A 7,534-nucleotide genomic window follows, 5' to 3' on the forward strand; every position below is an offset into this window, starting at 1 on the left:
ATTCCAAAGCTGAGGGGCCCTGATGGCATAGTCACCTTTAGATTTAAGCCTTGACTTTAGAACGGCCAGAAGGGCCCCACCTGAGGATCTAAGGCTGCGAAATGGCTCATATGGGGTCAACATTTCTATTATGTAGCTTGGAGCCAGACCCAGACATGCTTTAAAAGTGATCAGTAAAATCTTAAAATCAATTCTACATCAAACAGGGAGCCAATGGAGAGAAGCCAAGATTGGGGTGATGTGATGTTGACTGTTAAAACCAGTAAGAAGCCTAGCTGTTGCATTCTGAACTAGTTGGAGGCGAGAGAGGGACTTGACAGTAGTCAAGAAAATAAGTGTGTGAATGACTTATTTCCAGGTCTGAGTGTGAGAGCATTGGTTTAATTCTCAATTCATAATAATTTTAATTTATTATCAATAAAATACCAGGCCCAGCTGTGTCAATACCCTCTAATATCAAGGCTGATTTCATATGGCATATGACTTTAGATGAAATAGACAGTGACACAGGTTCAGAATTGCTAAAATAACTGAGTGTCCCTACTGGCATGTAAAACACACTCTTGTGGGGTAATTTGTTGCCTTATATCCTTGACTCTATTTATAAAAAATTTAGAAACTTCTCACACATCTCTTGTGAGGCATCAATAAAATGACAGGGGGAGGGGATGATGATGATGAGTCTATTACCTTAAATAAAATTCTGGGGTTAGAATGATTTGCTAAAATTAAGTTAGAGAAGAAGGATGCTCTTGCTTCTTTAACTGCCTTTTGATAATTCTTTATTGCGTCTTTCCAGATCTCATAAAATACATATAAACCCCTTTTTTTTCCATTTTCATTCCTTTCTCCTACAGTCTCTCTTTAATTCCTGGGTGGATTCGTTTAGCCAGGGCTGCATTGTTCTGTTCAACTTTTTGTCTTTGTAGGGGGGTAACAGAGTCCAGGACAGTCTGACAGGTGTGATTAAAAAGGGAGACCAGCTCCTCTGTGTTAGAATGTGTATTAAAGACAGTTAAAGAAGCAGCAGTAAAAGCTTAGAAAACTTGCTAGCAGACATTGAATAAAAAACATGGCAGCGGATGGGTATACTGTGATTAATAGGTAGTTGGGATAAAGCCACACTGAGTAAAACTGCTTTGTGATCAGACACACAGATATCCTTAATCTCAAAGTTGTCAGGGCTGAGACCGCTGTATATAACTAAGTTAAGGGTGTGGCCCTGTGACTGTGTGGGTTCTTGTATTGCCTGAGTGTAGGTTAAGATTCCAAAGTATCCATTAAATTGGTGAGAAAACTCTGAGAAGGGCAGCAGACATGTATGTTAAAATCACCTATAAGAATTTTGCCATACTTTAATATAAAATGGATAACTCAGAAAACTCTTGGATAAAAACATTGTTGGGCAGTTTGTAGATTATTAAAATTATGACGGGATCATTACAATTTACCATAAAAACTAATATTTAGATGATGTAAAACCACTATGTAAAATGGGATTTAAAATCTTCTTCTGTAAATAACCCCTTGCCTGACAGCCAGGGTTGATGGAGGTGTGTAAAATCGGGGGGGATGGCTTCAGTAAGAGGACTGCTGTCTCCCTGAATTATCCATGTCTCTGTGATGATAAAAAAGTCTAAATTATTAAAAGTAATAAAATCATGACATAAAAAAGATTTATCATTTAGGGATCTGATATTTAAAAGACCAAAATTTACAGGATTACATTAAAGAGCAGAGGTTAACAGAGGTTGCCAAGGGACTTGAATTATATTGTTATGATTAGCAGCAGAGGGGCGTGATATTAAGCATGCTGCAGTGGGTCTGTGATAGGAAATGATGGTTATAAAAGAAGCATACCAGTCCTCTTTAGAAGAGCTAAGAGGGGTGCAGAAGTAGGGGATGATAGTGGTGACATAACATTTCCTACCATGTTGCCATGTCATTCCCTCAGGCTAGAGTCCATGTTCTCATACAGCATCTGGGATCCCCTCAGGATGGGCCTCACCCAGAACAGGTCAAAGTCGTTGATGTAGGGGATCCCAGTGGCAGCACAGTTGTCTTTCAGCCAGGTGGGTAGGGCAAACAGTCTGGACCACCTCTCAGTTTCTCTGTTGTGGGTGGGGATAGGGCCTGAGATGATGGTTTTGTAACCAGTGTCCAGCAGTGAACTGAGAAGATCAAGTCAGTTTTATGCATATTGCTCAAAATCACAGGAAGCAAATTTGCCTGAAATGTCTTTACAATTGATTCCTATCAAAAATAATTGTTTATTTAATATTTGAAACTAATATTGTTCAATACCGTGTCATCAGATTATTTAAAATCTCAAATATCAGTATTGGCATTTACCTTAAAATTCCACTGTTGGTCGCTCATTTTTACACTTTGTGAAAGACTGAATGTGTTTGATAATACAAGTCATGTATTTTTGCACAGGACAACACTCTTCTTCTTTCCTCCATGTCAATGTGCTCACACAATCATGTGTCTCTTAACGAGCCAGAGTGTGGCGCAATGCTGCCCGGGCCAATTAAATATGAATGGGCACTCATCTCCTTATACACAACAACGATACAATATTTAGCACATGATGATCTGTGTCAGGAGTACTCTCTTTTCGCTTGCATCTCACATTGAGAGTCTTGAAGAGCAATTAGGGCCCTTTTTTCATGAAGAGAAGGGACGGCTGGGACTTTAAAGCGCTGTGTTTTAGAGGCAGCAATACTCCAGATCAAAGCTTGGCTGTCAGAGCCTTTTATAAACCATTTTTAGACTCAAGCTTGTGTCTTGTCAATAAAATGTAGGCCATTGGGCCATAGTGCTATTGCAGATATAAGTTTCTATATATCTTCCTATGTTAAGGGAAATATATGGGAGTGGCACACTTTTCCATGGCATGCCTAAAGTACAAACAATAAAATGTCTTTTCTCTATGGCAAAAGTTATAAGAATTTTACAGCGTTGGATCAACAAAATTACAAAAAAATCTTACTTATCTGCAGTGGTATCTACCAGTACGAAGTTCAAGGTGTTTTGCTTATATTTAGCAAAGTTTTGAGGTATCTGTTTCTAAGATTTCTGACTCCATCCCAAAACAATGGCGGTAAATGGAATTTAATTTATGGTGCTCACTGCATTAATAAATGATGCTTAAAAAATTCAACTTTCTTCATAAGAAAGTAGTTCCATTGCAAACTGTCAAACTGAGGTCTGTGGATTATCCAGAAATACGGCAGTCAGATCTGAAATTTTCCTTTTCACTTCAGTGTTCAGTTGTTTTCATTTTTTAGCCAATTTCTGTTTGGGAGGGGTTGTTATTATTGTGTACAATCACTGGCGAGTGACATATTGTTCTGTCAACGTCATTTACAGTCGACACAGAAGCAGTTAGCAGTTGCCCAGGAACATCTATAATGTCAATCAAAGAAAAATGTTGATTTACAGTTGTTGGCACAACAAGTTCAGACCTTTGTACTGTTTATAGTCATGTCATCCATGCTTGTAACCATTAATGTGACTATTTGTATTGTGTCCCTATTTTTCTGACCCTGGTGGATGACATCCTCATTCCTATTCCTGCCCAGAAAGTTCTGATTGGCTTGGTCTTGGTTGCTTTTCCTACCGTGCAAACAACCACCGATGAGCAGCTGAACACCAGCTAAAACATTCTTGAAAAGAATGGCAGGAACACTGTTTCTAGATTTTGTTGAATTTCTTAAGTGTCATATTTCAGTGTTATGGCCACCACTAACAAAATTATATTTAAATTCATTATATCAGGCTGGAGGCATAAATCTCAGAGACAGATATCCCAAAATCAGCACAAATAAAACCAAAACTGTCTGCATGGCTAGATACTGTAACTATAAGTAAAGAGGAACATTTGTTTGTGTGTGTGTGTTTTTGTTTGTTTTTCTGTACTTTGGGTGTACTGACCCTTTAATAAAGAATTGTCCACAGTGTTAATACAACATTGATACAGAAAAGAGGTGTTTACAAAGGCTTTACTGCATGTAAATTAAATCTATATGTGTTCCCAGGAAACATATTCAATGCCAAGCAGCTGGATGATATGAAATATGACACATGATGTTGTGCGTGAAATAACATGCCAGGTACGTTCTCTTGTAGTGCAACAGTTACATCATGGAGCTGCAGGAGGTGTGACCTTTACACTGAAACAAGAAGGGTCTTCATATGGGCTCAAACGGGAAGAGGTAAATTGAAGTGACATGCTCATATACCTCACACCGCTAACTTCTGTAGCCTGTGGTGAGGCTCATAGCTTATTCAACATGTCTCCTGGGCCTGCTTCTCTGTCAGCCTCGGCTGTACTTTTGGGGGTTCTCGAGCTTACGCAGGGAGAGTGACAGCAAGTATGTATTGTAGTCAAAACAATTTGGCTTGTGACATTTTGATTTCTACTATTTTTCTTGCATGACGAGGAGTGGAGGTTTAATTTAGTAGCAGGATGTGGGCTATGAAATCTGAAAGAAATCTTACAGTAGTGAGAAAAAGCCTATTATTTTTATGTCTAACAGAAAATGATGAGAGTATACATAACACAAACAATACACAAAGAGCAAGAGAGGAAGGATGCAGTTGAAAGAAGGAGAGAGTAAAAAAGTAATCCTGGATAAAAAAGCAAAGAGATCTAAAGTACGACATCAGATAGATCAAAATAAAGAGATAGAAGGCAGTAAGAAAGTGAGAAACAGAGGCAGAAAAAAAACCAAGCAAGTGATCATGTCTTTGAAAGCAAGAGAGAGACCAATGAACATGGCTAAGTGCATACAGTGTCAGAAAGCATGAGCATCTGGGTTGTCATAAGAAATGGGCATTTCGTGTTCTCCCTTTGGTCGCTGTGCAGTGGATCGTGGCTGTTGACCTCCCTGTCAGATCCTGGGCCCCCATCCATCACCTCCAGGAGACATATTAAGGTGGCAGCATGTTTTTAACTCATCCATCATAACATCAGATGGCCCACACAGTACTCAGGTAAGGACACAGTCTAGTCACTCAGACAATTGATTAAACAGACCTCGTCTGACTCTCTTAAAATGAGACCATGTGCTATTTAGATGGTCTCTAAGCAGCCCAAGTAAGTGAATTTGAAATGTGTTTATTTGTTCTTCGTTAGTTGCTGCACCAAAAGGTTATTTTGAATAAGTGCCATAAAGCTTAAGTCTGAGTCTGATAGGACATAGGTACCAACAGGCGATGTACCGAGGCAATGCATAGAGTGCATAGATTGCATAGAAGCGGATTTTTTAAATTAATATGTTTTTTGATTTTTATCTTTTTGTTTTTTCTCTACCTTCAGTCCATTAAGCGCAGAGGTGTTCACAAAAGAGTTGGGTCTATTCTTAAAGATTGAGAGGGACTCTGCAGATCGAACAGAGTTTGGTAACTCATTCCACCACAGGGGAACTACAGAGGAAATGCACCGATCCGATACTGATATCGGATATTGGGTCCAATACTGACTTGAATTGCTGGGTCGAGTATTGATGACATGGGGCTAGAAAGGAAGACACACCGGCAGGGTCCGTGGTGCCATTAGACGCTTTGTTCTCCCACTGGAGCTGGGTTGCTGCTGTTGTTTCAGCATTGTGAAGCGAAAGGCTTACTGTACAAAATGTATGCTAATTTATAAAACTATGTGAACTTGTTTTGAACACTATCTTTACTAAATATCAGCTATACCAAGGACCTGCTGTAGCGTCAATAAGAGCGGCTATTGTAGCTTATCTTGCTAATAGAAAACCAGTCGCGTGTGGCCTAGAATGTAATGGCAAAACACCTCTGCTACTTAAATCCAGTGCAACACATAACTTAACAATATCCTCAACTATCTACTTTATAACCATGGTGGTTATGTCAAAGCAAGTGGCAAGTTTTCGTTTGATCATTTAGCAATGGCTGGCACAGTTAGCATTAGCTCTGCTCCTCAGGCTCACTTCAGGTGCTTTCCCCTCCAGGATTACTTTCCCGTCTCAGTTGCGTCGTCATCACTGCAGCACCACTGAGCCTTAGAGTAAAAAATATAAGGTCTCGGCATTACTGTCATTTGCCTTAAAGTTGGATTTGGTCATGTTTCTGACAGAGAACCTGCTGCGGTTGGTCAACACCGCCTCTCAGTAGGTTCACGTGACTCAATCAGATAAAGATTAGCAGTGACACATACACACACACACACACACTCCATTTAGTGAGTGTGTCCTTATAGCTGCCCTCTTTTCAAAACAGTAATGTGTATGTGTGTGTGTGTGTGTGTGTGTGCGTGTGCGTGTGTGTGCGTGTGCACGCACTGCATGTAGTAATGTTAAATGTTAACCTATCCATTTTATATCAATCTAGATAATGTCATGTATCTGGATTGCAGTCCAAGACCAATGTTGTTGAATCATTGCAGCTAAATGTTCGCAACCCAAATCAGCTGTATATTTGCTGTCTTGAACACACCCCATTCCTCCGGTGGACAAATTTGAACTTGAATCACTCACTCATCATGAGTATATTATATAGTCTTAAACAAATAAATATATTTATGTTACATTTAAAAAGTTAGGAAAGCAATGTTAGGAAAACAAAGTAAAGCCTGATGTTGCCTTACAAATACTGTAAAACAATGATCCCAGTCTCTTACACACATTGAGGCATACAGCTTATTAATTAAACACTGGTATTGGTACTGATCAGTACTCAGGTATTGGTATCAGGCACTGAAAAAGTTGGATTGGTACATTCCTAACCAAGACATACTTACAGGGTGTATAAAGATGCTTTTTTGGTCTTTTTGCAGGTATTGAGTGTGAGTGTTTATCATCTCACTGATCTGGTGCATTTGTTCTGAAAGGCTGATCGGGACCTCGCTAGAATGAGCTTTTGTTTCCACTGATTGACCTACACCAGGTGGAATAAGGCATTGGCTGAGTCATGGTTAGTAAGCAAGAGCTCATATGGGCTCCCGGGCTTCTTGGAGGTAGTTGGCAGACAGTTGCTCAGCGGATCAGCCCTATGCTCCTTTTCTGCGTCTATGACCTGGACATCCTCAAAGGGCTGTTTGATGTGATTCACAGCCTCTTGAGGACAGTGGTCAGACCCATTCAGTAGGGGCCTGATTTGTGGAATCAAGTGTGGACACCCAAAACAAGGTTGGAGGTATGAAAGTTGTTTTCAGTTGTTTGTAAGAAACATAGTCCCTGTTCATCACGTGCCCAACACAGCTGAGGAACTTCTCTATCTTAAACATAGACACACAGTCTAGTCCACAGGGAAGATGGTGGGTATCTATGGCATCCAATACTCACAATACTGTTCAAGGTTTCACGAGGAGGACATGTCCCCGGTAATGTCAGTACTTCATTCTTTGTGTGATGGGGCTTTGTTCTTTTGGTAGACCTGTACATAGTCCTTGATGTTCCACCAGACTCTACTTTGCACATATCCCAGGTTGCGGAAATAGCTGATCTTTAAATTTAAGAAACCCAGCATCAGCATCTCTGCCATGTCCTGCCTGGTGGAAGTC

This window comes from Thunnus maccoyii, chromosome 2, assembly GCF_910596095.1.
Source record: "Thunnus maccoyii chromosome 2, fThuMac1.1, whole genome shotgun sequence".
NCBI lineage: Eukaryota > Metazoa > Chordata > Actinopteri > Scombriformes > Scombridae > Thunnus > Thunnus maccoyii.